The sequence below is a fragment of the Eriocheir sinensis genome, chromosome 68, assembly GCF_024679095.1.
Source record: "Eriocheir sinensis breed Jianghai 21 chromosome 68, ASM2467909v1, whole genome shotgun sequence".
Lineage (NCBI taxonomy): Eukaryota > Metazoa > Arthropoda > Malacostraca > Decapoda > Varunidae > Eriocheir > Eriocheir sinensis.
Window position 1 is genome coordinate 6,844,280 of NC_066576.1, and position 19,522 is coordinate 6,863,801.

The 19,522-nt window shown below is 42.9% G+C and overlaps 1 long non-coding RNA gene across 1 annotated transcript in view; it reads right to left on the bottom strand.

Annotated features, from left to right (window-relative positions):
* The window catches only part of LOC126988096 (uncharacterized), a 39,340-nt gene extending 27,554 nt beyond the window's left edge, over nt 1–11,786 (bottom strand). Inside the window, exon 1 of the long non-coding RNA XR_007741449.1 lies at nt 11,705–11,786. This is a non-coding gene — a long non-coding RNA (uncharacterized LOC126988096). The remainder of the gene's footprint in view (nt 1–11,704) is intronic.
* Between the last annotated feature and the right edge of the window lie 7,736 nt (nt 11,787–19,522).

The window sequence follows — 19,522 nt, forward strand, 5'->3', positions numbered from 1 at the left end:
TAAAAGAAGGGATTGGGGTAAAGGAAGGGATAGAAAGATAGAGGTAAAGAGCTGTGGAGACAAAGAATAGGTCAACAGATGTGACAAAAAAATGAGATAAGGACCAAAGATATTTAACGAGAAGGAATATTGAGTTAGTATTAATAAAGAAGGGATTGGGGTAAAGGAAGGGATAGAAAGAATAGCTCAACAGATGTGTCAAAAAAATGAGTTAAGGACCAAAGATATTTAAAGAGAAAGAATGTTATGTTAGTATTAAGAATGGTTTGGGGAAGGTGTGGGAAATGAAGGTAGGGGAAGTTAGAGGTAAAAAAGAGCAATTAAAATATAGAATAAATAGACAGATGTGTCCAAAAATAGTTGAGTCGAAGAGCAGAGATATTTAAAGAGAAGGAATGTTGCGTTAGTATTTAGGGAATGAGGAAGGAGTGGCAAGTGAGGAAATGACAAACAGGAGGTAAAAAGCCGTAGAAATAATTAGTTGAAGCAAAGGGGAAAGATATTTAAGGTATTTAAGGAGAAGGAATGCGGTGCTGGAGAAGGCGTGTCATGTAAAGCGAAGGAATGCTGCGCTAGAATTACTTAACGTTATTGAAGGACTGCGGAGGGAACGGGAAATGAAGAAATTGAAAAAAAGAGAACAGTTAACAGCCTTTGAAAGAATTAGTTGAGACAAGGAGCAATATAGAACAGGAGTGTTGTGTTATGATTATTGAAAGATATTGAAAGAATGGCGAAGGAATGTGAAATGAAGAAATGAAAAAAAGAGAACAATTAACAGCCTTTGAAAGAATTAGTTGAGGCAAGGAGCAATATAGAACAGGAGTGTTGTGTTATGATTATTGAAAGATATTGAAAGAATGGCGAAGGAGTGTGAAATGAAGGAATGAAAAATTAGGTAAAAAGCCGTAGAAATAATTAAAGGAGGCCTATAGCAAATACCATAGGGAGAAGAAAGGCTGTGCTACAAATAATGAATGATAGCGAAGAGGAGTGTGAAATGAAGGAATGAAAAAAAGAAAAGTTAACAGCCTTTGAAAGAATTAGTTGAGGCAAGGAGAAATATAGAACAGGAGTGTTGTGTTATGATTATTGAAAGATATTGAAAGAATGGCGAAGGAGTGTGAAATGAAGGAATGAAAAAAAGAAAAGTTAACAGCCTTTGAAATAATTAGTTGAGGCAAGGAGCAATATAGAACAGGAGTGTTGTGTTATGATTATTGAAAGATATTGAAAGAATGGCGAAGGAGTGTGAAATGAAGGAATGAAAAAAAGAAGAGTTAAAAGCCTTTGAAAGAATTAGTTGAGGCAAGGAGCAATATAGAACAGGAGTGTTGTGTTATGATTATTGAAAGATATTGAAAGAATGGCGAAGGAGTGTGAAATGAAGGAATGAAAAACGAGGTAAAAAAGCCTAGAAATAATTAAAGGAGGCCTATAGCAAATACCATAGGGAGAAGAAAGGCTGTGCTACAAATAATGAATGATAGCGAAGAGGAGGCGGAACAAATGGTTAATGAAGGAATAGAAAATAAAAGATGAAGACCCGTGGCCATAATTAGCTGAGTCAAAGAGCAAAGTCATTTAAGGAGAAGGAAGGTTGCGCTAGAAAAGTGAACAGTATTTAGAAGATTGCAGGAGTGAAAAATGAATGAAAAAGTAGAAGTTAAAGACACGTGACCATAATTAGCTGCGTCAAAGAGCAAAGTTATTTAAGGAGAAGGAAGGTTGTGCTAGAATAGTGAAGAATAGAGAGGATTGTGGAAGGAGAGAGAAGTGAATGAATGAATAAAAAAATAGAAGTTAAAAGAACCGTGAGTATAATTAGCTGCGTCAAAGAGAAAAGTTATTTAATAAGGAAGATTGTGCTAGAATAGTGAAGAATAGAGAGGATTGTGGAAGGAGAGAGAAGTGAATGAATGAATAAAAAAATAGAAGTTAAAAGAACCGTGAGCATAATTAGCTGAGTCAGAGTTGTTATTTAGGGAGAAAAAATTATAGACAGGCAAGGACAAAAACAGAGACCAATACACACAGATAGACAGACAGATAGACAGACAGGTAGAGAGACAGATCGACAGGCAAGCAGAAAATGTCTAGGCAAAAGGAACGGGAAATAAAGTAATGAAAAAAAGAGCTGTGTAAAATTACTGAAGTCAATGAGTAAAGTTATATATAGGGAAAAGCTGTGTTAGAGTTAGGGAATGATATTGAAGGTATTTGAGGAAGGAGAGGGAAATGAAAGAGTGCAAAATGGGGCGTGCAAATTCATATAAAGTGAAGGAATTATTGAAGGAATTAGGAAAGGGTTCTGAAACGAAGGTATGAAAACAAGAAGTAAAAGAGCATTTGAAAATCAGTCGAGTCTAGAGGCAAAGTTGTTTATAGAGAAGACACGTTGAGGTAAATTTAGTGAATGACTTTGAAATGATTAGGGATTCAATGGGAAATAAAGTTATGAAAAGGGACATGCCAAATCAGCTGATGTTAGGGGCGAAGCTATATAGAGAGACGAAATGATGTGTAGTATTAGAGATTGATGCTGAATATCTTAACCCGGTAAAGCCACAAATTTGGCCCGTCGCTGCTACACGGTAAAGCCACAAATTTGGCCAGTCGCTGCTACACGGTAAAGCCACAAATTTGGCCCGTCGCTGCTACACGGTAAAGCCACAAATTTGGCCCGTCGCTGCTACACGGTAAAGCCACAAATTTGTCCCGTTGCTGCTACACGGTAAAGCCACAAATTTGGCCCGTCGCTGCTACACGGTAAAGCCACAAATTTGGCCCGTCGCTGCTACACGGTAAAGCCACAAATTTGGCCCGTCGCTGCTACACGGTAAAGCCACAAATTTGGCCCGTCGCTGCTACACGGTAAAGCCACAAATTTGGCCCGTCGCTGCTACACGGTAAAGCCACAAATTTGGCCCGTCGCTGCTACCGGGTTAAGAAACATGATCCCCGCTGCTACCAGGCCTCTCTTTCTTCCTTTAACATGATGAAAAAAAAAGAGAGAAAGCATGAAGCCCTTGGTCTGTCTTCTTTAACGTACAGGAACAAACTCATAAAAAAAAAGCAGGTAACCCTTGGCCTATCTTCTTCAACACGCTGGAACAAACTGAAAATTAAAACAGAAAAAAAGTGATGAGGTTTTGAGATGAGTGTGTTCTTGTTGATGAAAGTGAGGAAACACCAGCGTTCATATGTGAGTAAATGATTAATTAACAGAACAGAAATAAAACAGAACAGAGAAATTAAAAAACCGGATGTGGTGTGGGAGATACTGTGTTCATAACGATTGATTTTATAGCGTTAAGGTGGGAGACATTTGACAGGTTGAGGGGGGCAATAAAAAGTAAATTAATATAAAAGGAAAAATACTGGGAATAGAAAAAAAAGGTGACGAGGTTTTGAGATGAATATGTTCTTGATTAAAGTGAGGAAATAGGCGTGTTCAAATGAGGGTAAATTAAGAAGCTGATGGTAGGCAATAGAAAGTAATAAATGTAAAAATAACAAGGAATATAAAAATAAAAATATATAAAGAGGTTCACAGTCGAGCTTATTCTTACGTAATTTTCAGTGAGGAAATAGAAAAGGTTAGGTGAAAGTAAATTAAAAAGTTGAGAATAGACAAAAAAAAAATAGATAGAGAAGAAAAAACAGGGAAAACAGGAAAAAAAATATGAAAAAGCTTTAAAGATACAAATTTGGCCCGTCGCTGCTACACGGTAAAGCCACAAATTTGGCCCGTCGCTGCTACACGGTAAAGCCACAAATTTGGCCCATCGCTGCTACACGGTAAAGCCACAAATTTGGCCCGTCGCTGCTACACGGTAAAGCCACAAATTTGGCCGTCGCTGCTACACGGTAAAGCCACAAATTTAGCCGTCGCTGCTACACGGTAAAGCCACAAATTTGGCCCGTCGCTGCTACACGGTAAAGCCACAAATTTGGCCCGTCGCTGCTACACGGTAAAGCCACAAATTTGGCCCGTCGCTGCTACACGGTAAAGCCACAAATTTGGCCCGTCGCTGCTACACGGTAAAACCACAAATTTGGCCCGTCGCTGCTACACGGTAAAGCCACAAATTTGGCCCGTCGCTGCTACACGGTAAAGCCACAAATTTGGCCCATCGCTGCTACACGGTAAAGCCACAAATTTGGCCCATCGCTGCTACACGGTAAAGCCACAAATTTGGCCCGTCGCTGCTACACGGTAAAAAGAGGACACACGAAGGCCCCTCGACGTGCTGCCATCAAGACAAACAGACGATGCCCAAAAAACAACGGTCTCGTAACACTCCCGCGGCGTGGTGGTGCTCGCCTTCTGTACGCCTCTTCTTCCATGCTAATCAATTTCACCATCCTTGCTTGTATCCGCCTCTTCTGGCAAAGTAACTACCAAAAAATATATAAGGTAATAAACTGATATATCCCACAAGCTTATATTTTTCGCATCTTTGCTGATAGTAACTCTCGATTTACGCGAGTATTGTGTCCTTGAAGAGGTCGCGTAAATCAAAAACAATGTAAATCAAACAAGAGGTAGGTTTGTATCTTTATTGCCTACTGTATCACTCTGACTCCTCTCCCTCTCGTGACTCCTCCTCTGGCTGCCCTTCCCCTCGTGGTAACACAGCAGCGAGGGTGTTGTTGTTGTTGAGTAGCGTGGCAGCGTGGGTACTGTATTGTTGTTCAAGTGGCGCGCGGGAAGAACTGAGCTCAGCTGTGTGGCCGCGGCGCCGTGTGAGTCCAGTTGCGTGAGACATCTGGTGGCCACTTCATAAAATATCGCGTATAAGTGAAAAAAACGTGTAAATTAAACATTTATTTGGATTTTGGACCCAGCGTTATTTTTAAAAACGCGTAAACCAAACTCGCGTAAATCGAGAGTTACATGTATATGGAAAGCCGTCTTCTGTTTTTCATTCCAGGGATTTCTGTCAACTAGTGGGCTGAGCATCTATCAGCGAATCGAAACATTGACTATGGTACAGTCTGTGGTTCCCCGCTTCCCAGGTATGCAGGGAAGACGTTTGCTCGGGGTGACGCGTAGCAGCGGGCAGGCGGCGCGGCGGCGGTGCTCGGCCAGGGTCAGCGGCACCAGCATCACGCGTGTTGCTCTGCCGCCGCCGCCGCCGTCCCGCCCAGCACGTGACGCCGCGGCACACCAGGACGAAGGCTGATGACCCGCGAGGATAACGTGAACGATAGCACCATGGATACTCTCTCTCTCTCTCTCTCTCACACACACACACACACACACACACACACACACACTGATTGGAAACAAGACCACACGAATGAGCTCAGGTCCTGTATACTACAACTAGGTAAACACACACACACACACACACACACACACACACACACACACACACTCGGTAACACTAATGATAATCGGCACTGATTAAGGGATGCGGAGAACCAGTGGAGAGGACGACTAAAAATACTTGCCAGGGTAAACACGCGAGCCGCCACACTCCACACGCCACGGGCCGCCCGGCTGTACACACACACACACACACACACACACACACAAACACAAACACACTGCGCCGCATACCAATATACAGGCGTGTGTACATATGGCTGTATCTATATCCAATAATATCTATCTATTTCAATCTATCTGTCTATCTATCAACCTATCTGTATAAAAAATCGCTATTGCACACACACACACACACACACACACACACACACGCACACATCAGGACGCCTCTCCTCCCGAAATTGACCTCTTTTTTTGTCCACTCCTTTGACTTCTATTCAGGAGCAGTAAGTAGCGGGACTTTTTTTAATATTTTTCTTTACGCCCTTGAACTGCCTCCTTTGCTGTAAAACACACACACACACACACACACACACACACACACACACACACACACAGGTGACCCACAAGGCCACACGCATACACATGTGTTAACAACGAATAAGTTAGCACACCGACATGTGGTTGTCAGTATGTAGGTGACCTCGGGGACACACACACACACACACACACACACACACACACACACACACACACACACACACACACACACAGAGCTGTTGACATAAATTACTATCATTATCATCATCATCGTCATCAATATTCATAACCATCTTCTTCCTCATTATCATCATCCTTCTCCTCCTCCTCCTCCTCCTCATCATCATCATTACTCATCATCATCATTATCATCCTCACTACCACCAGCCTCGTCCTCACCATCACCGTCATCATCACCACCACCATCACCATCACCATCACCATCAATACCATCATCACCACCATTGCCACCCCACCACCTCCACCAGCCTCGTCCTCACCATCACCACCACCATCACCACCATCATCATCACCATCGCCATCCCCACCATCACCACCACCATCACCATCGCCACCCCCACCACCTCCACCAGCCTCGTCCTCACCACCACACCGTCCACACACACCGCCCAGGGATAGATAGCTCTTCACCGCTGGGGTCGTAGCGCACCGCCCCCATCCCCCCACCCCCCCTGGTGTTGGTGGACATGATAAATGCACGGCGGCGGCGGGGGGGAGGGGGGGGGGCGGTAATGAACGCCACGTGGCCGGTGTGAACGTTACCTGTGTGAATGTGATTTAACCTTTGCTACCTGGCCCTACGTCAACACGATATACTTGCTGTTGCTGTTATTGTTGCGGCACTACAAAAGGAAGGCGGAGGAGGAGGAGGAGGAGGAGGAGGAAACACATAGACACATGGACTAGCAGGCAGCAGAAATCCTGTTGGCTCTTTACTAGTCTGCCTGAGTTCATCCCTGACGCAGCAAAGTGACGATCAATACGATTCTTGAAGGAGTCGATCGTTCCCGTACAGCCACTTCTGCAGGGAGGTTGTTCCAGTGGCGGATGACTCTGTTTGAAAAATAACTCCTGTACTGTATCCTCGCTTGATGTCTGGCCATTATATCCGTCCCCCGGGTTAGTTAGGGACGCAGGAACCTTGGAGTGATCGAGATTGCTGAGCGAGTTTGTATTTGAATGCAGTGTTGGCAGTTTCCCGGTCCTAGCCTATTATATTTACCTATTTCTAACCCAAGAAACCGTCTCCTGCGCCTCAGTAACTAGATTAATTAATAGTTTTCGTTAAAATGGTTAGTTACTGATGTCCTTTTGTGGTAGTTATGCGTCAGAAGTGTCAAAATAATGCAATGGGGTGGGTATGGTGGGTTGGCAACGCTGTTTGAAACCCTGGATCAAGTACCCGCGTAGTCGTCAATCTTCCAGCGTTAAGAGCTAAGTCTATATACACCAAGTCAAGTCATACGCAGGTTTGTGGGAGGAGACACGGCCGAGGCGTGGTTTATGCGTGACACTGCTTGGAGCCAAACTAGAGAATGTAGAAACAGGGATTTAGAGAAAACGAGGAAAGGCGGACTAATTTAAATCAATCACTTCAACATGCCCTCCCTCACACCCCACACCGCCGTTTGTAGGCATTGGAATTACAGTCACGCAATAGCACAATAAAAAGACATATTTTTTCGTCAGTGGCTTGCCTGAACGCGCTGTGAAAGAAGGCGAGAATGCACATCCAGAGTGCACACACGGCCCCAACTTTAGTCACCCCTGAACTGGCGGGTATTTTTATATTTGGCTCCAAGTGACGTCATCCCGCTGCTCCGCCCCAAAATCGCCTCCTGCGCGTACCGGTCGTAGTTTTGAAGCAGAGTGACTTGACTTGGTATATATAGACTTAGATTAAGAGGTTGAGTCGATCGAGTGGTTCCTTCCATAGCGCCCCGATGCACTCTCTCAAGTAATTTAATCTCCGTGTAATTAGGGTCCCAGGGGAAGAGGAGGAGGAGAAGAGGAGGAAGAGGAGGAAGAGGAGGAGGAGGAAATTTAATACGTAGGTAACAGCAGGTAACAGTAAACGTGTTGACTTGTAACGAGACTACGTGCTGAAGAGGAGGAGGAGGAGGAGGAGGAGGAGGAGGAGGAGGAGGAGGAGAAGGAGGAGGAGGAAGACCAGACATGTTCTTAAGACGTTGTAGAAAATGACGCATTTCTCACTGGATAATCCCTCCTCCTCCTCCTCTTCCTCTTCCTCCTCCTCCTCTTCCTTCTCCTCTTCCTCCTCCTCTTCCTCTTCTTCCTTTTACTCCTTCTCATTTCTGTTATACTTCTTCCTCCTCCTCCTCCTCCTCCTCCTCCTCCTCCTCCTCCTCCTCCTCCTCCTCCTCTTCCTGCTCCTCTTCTTCCTTCTTCCTTCTACTCCTTCTCATTTCTGTTATGCTTCTTCCTCCTCCTCCTCCTCTTCCTTTCCTCTCTTCTATTGCGCGCTACAAAACCCTCCTCCTCCTCCTCCTCCTCCTCCTCCTCCTCTTCCTTTCCTCTCTTCTACTGCGCACTACAAAACCCCCTGCCTCCTCCTCCTCCTCCTCCTCCTCCTCTGTACTACTTCTTCCTCCTTCTCTTCCTCCTTCCTTTTCCCTCTTCTATCTTCCTTCCTCCTTCTCCTCCCCTTCTTCCTCCTTCTCCTCCCTTCCCTCTCCTCTCCTTCTTCTTCCCTTTCATCTTTCCTCCTCTCTACTTTTCCTCCATGAACGCTATGCCACAACAGATTCCTCATTTCTCCCTCCTCCTCCTCCTCCTCCTCCTCCTCCTCCTCCTCCTCCTCCTCCAGCCTAAAGCTACCTTGCTCCTCTGGTCTGTTAGGGCTCCCCATCACGAGACTTTTGAGGTCATAGAAGACATTGGCTCCCCTTACCCCCCTTTACCTCCATCCCTCCCTTTCCTCCCTCTCTCCCTTCCCCTCCCGTCCCTTACCTTCCCTTTCCTTTCCTTTCTTTGTTTCCTCTCCTTCCCTCTATTCCTCCCTTCCTTCTTTCCCTTTCCATCCCTTCCTTCCGTCTCTTCCTTCCTCTCTCCTTTTCTTCCTCCCTTCTTCCCCTTCCCCTTTTATCCTCCTTTTCCTTCCTTAATCCTATCTTCTTCCTCTCCATTTTTTTTTCTGTTTTTTTTTTCTCCTTCTCCTCCTCCTTCTCCTTCTAATGCCTATTTTTTTTTCTCTCCCTTCCATTTTTTTCTTCCTCCCTTCCCTCATCTTCCTCCTCCTCCACCTCCTCCTTCTGCGTCTTAAAACCTATTTTTTCTCTCCCTTCCTTTCTTCCTTCCTTCCTTCCTTAATCCTCCTCCTCCGTCTTACATATTCTCTCTCTCTCTCTCTCTCTCTCTCTCTCTCTCTCTCTCTCTCTCTCTCTCTCTCTCTCTCTCTCTCCTATCGTCCTTTCTTTCCTGTTTTCCCCTCATTTTCTTTTCCCAATTTCTTTAATCAATATTCTTTCATCTCCCCTACTTCTCCTCTTCCATTTTTTCTTTTCCATTTTCTTCTCCTCTTTCTCTTCTTCCATCTCGTATATCACAAGGCAATATATTTTTTCTCCGCTATTTCTCCTCTTCCATTTTTTCTCTTCCATTTTCTTCTCCTCTTTCTCTTCTTCCATCTCGTATATCACAAGACAATATATCTCTTCACAAGGAGGCTAGCACAAGGATATAAGGAGACTACAATAGGCAATACATACATACATACATACATACATACATACATACATGGCAGCTCCTGCGGATGGGTTGTTCACCAAATTCCCTTCCCGTTCATAAATACATCTAACCTCCCTTTGCATCTTTCCGTCGTGTTTGCCTCAATATATAACCTTTCTGTAATAGGGGCACCTCAAACACACAAAACACTGTAAATATAACATAATAATAAATAAAACAAATAAAACGAAATTGACCTCTCTTTTTGGCCACTCCTTTGACCTCTATTCAGGAGCAGTAAGTAGCGGGATTTTTTTTATATATATTTTTCCTTACGCCCTTGAACTGTCTCCTTTGTTGTAAAAGAAATGTATATATAGCAAACCTATTACTAGGCTCGGGTTCATAGCAACGAACTTCAAGTGTAAGGAACCTGGTGCAATGTTATTTTTATGCAAGCTAATGGTTAGACCTCACTTGGAATATGCAGTGCAGTTTTGGTCTCCTAATTACAGGAAGGGCATTGATTTGCTAGAGACTTTCCACCTTTAAGAATTCAGCCGTATGAGGAAAGATTCTAGCGACTGTCTCAACCTCTTTACGCTGGAAAATAGACGCTTATGAGATTTGATACGGGTCTCCAAGTTTTTTTGTTTTTGCTTTTGTTTTTTACATCAGAGGAGTCAGTTCAAGGGCATAAACAAAAAGATAACAAATAAGTACCTGAAGTTCACTCAAGTCGATCACTCCAAGTTCTTTAAAACTACAAACCAACTCAAGAACTAGAAATTTTGGTCTGCTTATATACAGGTGATGTAGTACAGATATTGACAGGATTTTTCTATTCCAACCGTGTCATTCGCCATTGGAACAACCTGCAGAAGTAGTGAGAGCAAGAACCATGAACTACCATAAGAATCAAATCGACCGTTATTTCTGTGCGTCAAGAATAAACTGAACACTGGTAGGCGGTGTCTGAGTGGTAGCGTGCTGTGCCCACATTCACCGCGAGTTCGAATCCCCACGCTACCACCTCGGGTTTTTCAGTCACCGCCGAGTGGCTTAAAACTACCCACATGCTGTCCTGAAGACCAGCCATCAACCCGGACTCTAGAGGAAACCGTCCAAGTGAATCAAGAACGAGTTCCGGGGGGCAGCATGAGCCAAGGGAAGATGGCGCCACTATAAACACTTGCCTGCGCCATGATGGGCTGGGGCAAACTACCATCCAGGCCCCTCAAGCAAGCCTACCGGAGCTATAGGCGTAGACAAAAAGTATAAAAAATAAAAATATGTGCCTCTCCTCTTTCATTCCTCTTTCTCCTCTTTCTTTTCAACTCTTCCTCTTCTCCCTCTTCCTCCTCTTCCATTCCTCTTTCTCCTCTTTCTTTCCAAACTTCTTCCTTCTCTCTTTCCCTTCCTTTTCTTCTTCCTCTTCCTCCTCTTTATTTCCAAACTTCTTCCTTCTCTCTTTCCCTTCCTTCTCTTCTTCCTCTTCCTCCTCTTTATTTCCAAACTTCTTCCTTCTCTCTTTCCCTTCCTTCTCTTCTTCCTCTTCCACCTCTTTATTTCCAAACTTCTTCCTTCTCTCTTTCCCTTCCTTCTCTTCTTCCTCTTCCTCCTCCTCCTCTCTCATTTCTTCTTCCTCCTCAATCGTTTTATCTCTTTTTCTTTTTCTTCTTCTCCTCCTCCGTCTCCTCTACCACCCCCGCCTTTCCTCCTTCTTCTCAATCTTCTTACCTCTCCTCCTCCTCCTCCTCCTCCTCTTCCTTCCTCTTCTTCCACCTTAGCAGCTTTCTATCGCTCTCTTTCATGGCTCCTTACTCCCATTGCCTCCTTTCTTTCTTTCTTTCTTTCTTTTTCTTTCTTCTTTCTTTTTAATATATTTTTCAGTGTGTTCCTCTGTACACGCGCTCGCTTGTATTTTCTAAGGTTTCTCTCTCTCTCTCTCTCTCTCTCTCTCTCTCTCTCTCTCTCTCTCTCTCTCTCTCTCTCTCTCTCAATCATTTCTAGTCACATTTTACCTTTTTTTCATCTTTTTATTGATTTTTGTTTACTTTATTTTTCTTTGTCATTATCTTTCAACAATGCTCAAAACTTTTTTCGCTCTTTTTTTTATTTATTTTCTCAGTTTCACAAATTTTACTTTTCTCTTCTATATTTTCTCCTCAATCTTACCTTTATCTTGTTTTCCTCTTCTTCCTTCTCTTCGTTTTCATTTCTCCTCTTCCTCCTAGTCCATCTTCTCTTTCAGTGCCTGCAATATTAAAACAACCTCAATTAGCATTTTTGGGGCTCTAACTTAAAACTCCTCCCGAAATTGACCTCTCTTTCGGCCACTCCTCTAACTCTTTATAGGAGCAGTGAGTAGCGGGCTTTTTTTTCCACATTTTTTACCTTATTTATGACCTTGAACTGACTCCTTTGCCGTAGAAAGAAAATACTAATAACTATCTACCAATAATTCAAAAGCGACCATTCAAACAGACAGCGGCAGAAGCTACTTTTTCCCCCTCAGACTTAATCATCCGTCACTGCAACAAACTTCTGCGGGTGAAGCTTATGCAGAAGACGAGCCGTGATTGACCCCCCTCTCGGCCACCTCTTCGGATTCTTAACAGGAGCAGCAAGTAGCGGGCTTTTTTTTTATTGTTTCCTTTTTTTTGTGCCCTTGTGCTGTGTCCTTTGCTGTAAAAAAGAGATGAGGAAATTGTATGTATCAGTGCTGCGTTGTGACATGGGTGAAGTGAGCGATGAGAGAGAGAGAGAGAGAGAGAGAGAGAGAGAGAGAGAGAGAGAGAGAGAGAGAGAGAGAGAGAGAGAGAGAGAGAGAGAGAGAGAGAGAGAGAGAGAGAGAGAGAGAGAGAGAGAGAGAGAGAGAGAGAGAGAGAGAGAGAGAGAGAGAGACAGAAACCTTACAGAATACAGACAAAAGCGTGAACAGGGAAATGAAATGAAAATGCATGGAAAAGAAGAAAGGAAGAAAAAGAGAGAAAGATAGACAGTACATCAATACTTCAACCCGTCCTGCAGGTAACAGAAATACCTGAAGAATAACTCAAAGCTCGTATCCTCGGCTTTCGGCTTTCACAGTAAATACTCCTAAAGACCACAAAGGAAATTAAGTTGGTTTTTCATGCGTGTTTTTCGTGTCCATGGTGGAGAAGCCTTGATGAACTATTCCTAGGCTCGTAACACTATCCATGAAAATACTAACGCAAGCTCTACCAAAGCCTTGTCATGTGTGTGTGTGTGTGTGTGTGTGTGTGTGTGTGTCACGAACGACCAGCAAACTCACGTGATCCTTTGTATCTTAAGCAAACAGAGGCAATTCCGTGCTTTTAAAATTGTTCTGTCTGTCTGTCTGTCTGTCTTTCTGCCTGTCTGTATGTCTGTCTGTCTGCCTGTCTGTATGTCTGTCTGTCTGGCTGTATGTCTGTCTGCCTGTCTGTCTGTCTGCCTGTCTGTCTGTCTGTATGTCTGTCTGCCTGTCTGTCTGTCTGTCTGTCTGTCTGCCTGTCTGTCTGTCTGTCTGTCTGCCTGTCTGTCCTGTCTGGTCCCTCAAGCAAGCCTACCGGCGCTATAGGCGTAGACGTAAAAAAAAAAAATTAAATAAATAAAAAGGAAGAGGAAGACAAGAAAACACACGAACGCTTGAACATAAGAACCCACTGACCCTGTGAGAGGTCGGTAGGCCTATTGAGGGCAGCTTCTATAGACCTAACCCCATGTAACCTCTATCCATTGATTTCGTAGGCCTTGAATCAATTTTGCCATCCTCCTCTGTACAGATTATAACATCGTGATATCCATTATCTAGTTAGGTGACCAAAACTGAATCGCATGATGAAGATGAGGTCTAACTAATTCTAAATATAACTTAACCCCTTGACTGCGGATTTCCTACAAGAAGACATCACAAAGCTACAGGAATGGAACAAAAAGTGGCTGCTACAGTTCAGTGAACAAACATGTAAAGTCATGCACCTTGGGAGGAGATATCCAGCACAACAATACCACATGGGAAATACTCCACTATAAACCACAAAGGCTAAGAAAGACCTGGAACTATATGTTACCAGGCTACCAGTGAAGGGATATCCAGCACACCAATACCACATGGGAAACACTCCACTATCCACCACAGAGCCAGAGAAAGACCTGGGAGTGTATGTAACCAGGCTACCAGTGAAGGGATATCCAGCACACCAATACCACATGGGAAACACTCCACTATCCACCACAGAGCCAGAGAGAGACCTGGGAGTATGTGTCACCAGGCTACCAGTGAAGGCCAAATCCATGCCAATCGCTCCTTAAAATGAAACTCAATACCTTATTTGCACGATTCATGATTCTTATCCTGAATCCACGGAGTCCTTGGCCGGAGATCAGAGCTTCCTAAGACTTCTAAATCCCTCTGACACCAAGATTGGCTTAGGTGAGTGTCATTTAACCCGTCCGCTGCGATTGGCACGGATTTCGCCTTCAGTAGTAGCCTGGTAACATATACTCCCAGGCCTTTCTCTGCCTCTGTGGTGGATAGTGGAGTGTTTCCCATGTGGTATTGGTGTGCTGGATTTCCCCTCCCAATTGTAGCAGTCACATTTTGCTCCATTCCTGTAGCTTCGTGAGGTCTTCTTGTACGAATTCCGCATGCAACGGGTCAAGGAGTATTTGTGTGAGGGGTTATTCCTGCCCACACTCAGAATACTACACTTCCCGACATTGTGCTATTGAACTCCGTGTCTGCCTCCTCCCCGCGCGATCATACAGTCTGTCTAGTTCATCCTGGAGAAAACTGGCGCCCTGGTCTGACCCAATGACTCTGCCGATCTTTGTATCATCTGCACTCACTAAGAAGAAGAAGAAGAAGAAGAAGAAGAAGAAGAAGAAGAAGAAGAAGAAGAAGAAGAAGAAAAAGCAAAGGAAGAAGAGGAAGAAAAAGAAGAAGAACAGGAACAAGAACAAGAGGAAGAACAAGAACAAGTAGAATTCAAAACCAAGAACACGAAAACAAGAACAAGAGGAACAAAAACAAGAACAACAAGCGCCAAATGAAAAAAAAAAGAGGATTAGAAAACAGAGGAAGAGGACGAGGAGGAAATGGAGGAGGAGGAGAAAATGGAGGAGGAGGAGGAGGAAGGGAAGAAGGAGCAATCGGAAGGAGAGAAGGAGGTCCATTAGGGAGGAGATGAGGGGGGGAGGAGGAGAAGGAAGAAGAGGAGAGAGGGGAGAGAAGGAGGGAAAAGGAGAGGGGAGGGGAGGGGAGGGAGGGAGACAGTGACAGACAAAGAGAGAGAGAGAGAGAGAGAGAGAGAGAGAGAGAGAGAGAGAGAGAGAGAGAGAGAGAGAGAGAGAGAGAGAGAGAGAGAGAGAGAGAGAGAGAGAGAGAAGGGAAGGAAGGAGGAAGAGGAGGAGGAGGAGGAAGAGGAAGAGGAGGAGGAAGAAAGTGAGGTGGAGGAGAAGGAATTAGAGGAAATACGTGGCTTGGAGGAAAAAAGTGAGAGAAAAAAGAGAGAGAGAGAGAGAGAGAGAGAGAGAGAGAGAGAGAGAGAGAGAGAGAGAGAGAGAGAGAGACAAAAAAAGTAAAAAAAAATAAGTCGGGAAAATATTGAGAAAGTGAAAAGAAGGAAAAAGAAGAGAAAAAGAGAGAGGAAAAATAGATAGAAGATGATGATAAAGAGGGAAAAGAGGGGAAGAAGGGAGAGGAGGGGAAGAAGGAGGAGGAATAGAGAAAATGAAAAAAAGGAAAAGAAGGGAAAAGGAAGGAAAAAAAGAGAAGAGAATAGAAATAGGAAAATGAAAAGGAGAAAGGAAGGAGATGGAGAAGAAGGATGGAAGGAAAAAAAAAAAAGAGAGAATAAACGAAATTCAAAATGCATAAAAAAAGTTAAAAAAAAAACACCAGAAAATAACGTGAGAGAAAAATTAGGAGAAAGGAAGAAGGAGAAGAAGGAGGAAGAAGAGGAGGGGAGGCAAGGTGAGAGGAATGGAAGATGAGGGAACCAGAGGAAGACGAAGAAGAAGAAGTGGAAGAAAAGGAAAGGAGAAAGGGGAGGGATATAGGAGAAGAGGAAGGAAGAGGAAGAGAAAGGGAGAGAGAGAAATGGAGAGAAAAAGAGAGAAAGGAGGAGAGAAGAGGGAGAGATATAGGGGAAGAGGAAGGAAGAGGAAGAGGAAGAGAAAGGGAGATAGAAAGAAATTAGAGAGAGAAATGGAGAGAGAAAGAGAGGTGGGGAGGAGAGAAGAGGGAGAGAAAAAGAAGAGAAGGTGGAGGAGATGGAGAGAGGGGGATGGAAGTGAAAGTTAGAGAAATTGGAAAGGAGAAGAGAAAGAAGGGAATGGAGGTAAAATTGATAAAGAAAGAGGAGAGGAGGGGAGGACATAGGAGAAAAGTGAAGGAAAGAAAAGGGAAAAGAGAAAAGAGAGAAGTGAAGGGAATGGGAGAGGTGAAGGAAAGTAAAAGGAATAGAGAAAAAAAGATAAGAAAAGGCAGATAATGGGAGAGAGGGGAAAGGGAAGGAGAGGGAAAGAGAAAGGAAGGGAATAGAAGAAAAGTGAAGGAAGGCAACATGGATAAAGAAAGAGAAGGAAGTGAAGTGAAATGGATAGAGGGAAAGAAAAGGAAGGGAAAGAAAAGGAAGGGAAGGGAAGAGAAGGGAAGGGAAGGGAAGGGAAAGACAGGGAAGGGAAGGGAAAGACAGGGAAGGGAAGGGAGGGAGAAGGGAAGGGAAGGGAAGGGAATGGAAAGGAGAGGAAGGGGAGAGAGAGAAAGTGGAGTGAAGAGGAGAAGGAGGAGGAGAGAGAGGGGATGGAAGGGAAGGGAAGGGAAGGGAAGGGAAGGGAAGGGGAGAGAGAGAAAGTGGAGTGAAGGGGAGGAGGAGGAGGAGAGAGAGAGAGAGGGGATGGAAGGGGAGCGAAGGGAAGGGGAGGGGTGTGGGAGGGGGGCAAGAGCGTCGATACTGCAGGCGGCTTCAAGGTCAAGGTGGCTCAGCGCCCGCCCACGACCTCCACCTGCCCTACACACCTGTCAACACCTGTCCTCTCACACCTGTCAACACACACCTGTCAACATTCATACCTGAGCTCATTAACACCAGGCGCCATCAATATCTGTCATCATGCATTCCAGTCTGTTTAATCCTCGTCCATAATTACACCTGTTCTCATTCACACCTGTCATCATAATTAACAGAGCTCATTAACACCTGTCCTCATAAATACCTGTCTTAATTAACGTCTGTCCTTATAAATATCTGTCTCTTTATTCCTCTTTCACATTTATACCTGTCCTAATTTACACCAGTTCTCTCAAATACCTGTCTCTATGCACACCTGTCCACATTTACACCTGTCCTAATTTACACCTGTTCTCTCTATTCACACCTGTCAACCCTTACCTGTCCACATTTACATTTGTACCACTCATGTATATATGTTTATCTATTTCCCTTTCACATTTACATCTGTTCTGCACACCTGTGAACACTAACACCTGTAAATATTCATAACTTTCTTCATAAATATAACCTCGTTGATATAGTTTTGTTTAGTCTATCTGTCTCTGTGTTCTAAATATTTGACTTTTTTTATGTCTATTGAACCCTCTCCCTCATTTACACCTGTCAAAACACACCTGTCAATGTACACACCTGTCAACACACACACACACACACACACGATCACACCTGTCAACACACACCTGTCAACAAACACACCTGTCAACACACACACACACACACACACACACACACACACACACACACACACACACACACACACACACACACACACACACACACATGATCACACCTGTCCCCATTATAATTTGTCAGCCTTGTACACCTGTCCTCTCAAACACCTGCTCCACTCTACACCTGTCCTCATTTTCAGCCTTACCTCATTACCATGTTCTATTATCTTTCATTCACACCTGTCTTCACTGCTAATTAACCCAAGATACACCTGTCCTCATCTCTAACTGTCTCTACATACACCTGTCACTCTTTATACTCCTCGAAGTTCACCTTGTATCACGTAACAATACAGGTAAATCATTTAATACCTGTCTATGATATATTTTAATTCATATCATTTTTCTCCTCTCATTATTTTTTTTAATGTTTTTTTTTATGATAATCTCTTTACAGCTATTGCATTTTTTTTTCTTAATATATTTTCTCAGCTTTTTTTTATATATTATTTTATTACTTTTTTCTATGATGTTTTCTTTGCAACAACTGGACAATTTTTCTTCAGTGATCCTATATATTTTTTTTTTTATTATTGCATATTTTTTCCATATTATTTTTTCTCAGCTTTTTTTTATATATTATTTCATTACTTTTTTCTACGATGTTTTCTTTGTAACAACTACATAATTTTTCTTTAGTGATTCTATTTTTTTTTCTTATTTTGCATATTTTTTCCATTTTTTTCTCAGTTTTTTTTTATATATTATTTCATTACTTTTTTCTACGATGTTTTCTTTGTAACAACTGGACAATATTTCTTCACAGTGATTCAATACTTTTTTTCTTATTCTACTTAATTTCCTAACAATTGACGGTTCCACTCACACAGCGTCATAGAAAAACAATAACAGTGATCACGGTAAATAGATTCTGATTCAGTATGTCTATAAATCTGCGCACCTTTTCCTGTCCCCAACTTACCTATACTGACCTAACCTAATCTGCATTCACTTAATATATTCACTTAATCTAAATAGCACACTTATCTTGTCCTGTATCTATAAATCTGCGCACCTTTTCCTGCCCCAACTTACCTAAACTCACCTAACCTAATCTGGACTCACCAAATACATTCACTTAACCTAAAAAGCACACTTATCTTGTCCTGTATCTATAAATCTGCGCACCTTTTCCTGTCCCCAACCTACCTAAACTGACCTAACCTAATCTGAATTCACTTAATATATTCACTTAACCTAAATAGCACACTTATCTTGTTTTGTGTCTATAAATCTACGCACCTGTTCACCGCTTTTACCTATACTGACCTTTTCCTGTCCCCAACTTACCTAAACTGACCTAACCTAATCTGCATTCACTTAATATATTCACTTAACCTAAATAGCACACTTATCTTGTCCTGTATCTATAAATCTACGTACCTGTTCACCGCTTTTACCTATACTGACCTTTTCCTGTCCCCAACTCACCTAAACTCACCTAACCTAATCTGGACTCACCTAATACATTCACTTAACCTAAATAACACTCATCCTTATTTCTCAACTTATATAGACTCACTTATCTTGTCCTCACTTTCAATTGTACCCTCATAACTTATCCTCAAATGTCCTTTTCTTCCATAGTTTTACCAATACTAACCTAACCTAATCTACACTCATCTAATATATTCACTTCACCTAAATAACACTCATCCTTATTTCTCAACTAACACTCACTATCTTGTCCTTACTTTCAATTGTACCTTCAAAACTTATCCTCAAATGTCCTTTTCTTCCATAGTTTTACCAGTACTAACCTAACCTAATCTACACTCATCTAATATATTCACTTAACCTAAATAACACTCATCCTTTTTCCTCACTTTATATACAATCACTTATCTTGCCCTCACTTTCAATTGTACCCTCATAACTTATCCTCAAATGTCCTTTCCTTCCTTTTTTTTTTTACAACAAAGGAGACAGCTCAAGGGCACACACACACACACACACACACACACACACACACACACACACACACACACACACACACACACACACAAAAAGCCCGCTACTCGCTGCTCCTAAAAAGAATCCAAAGAGGTGGCCGAAAGAGAGGTCAATTTCGGGAGGAGAGGTGTCCAGATACCCTTCTCGTCGTAATCTGGTCTTATTTATATACCTATCTATCGTACCCATCTATTTTCATATTTTATCTACCTTATACGTTAATTACCTAATTGTTTCATCTACCTGTCCCTATTGCTTAAGTTCACCACGTTTCGGCTCTAATGGTT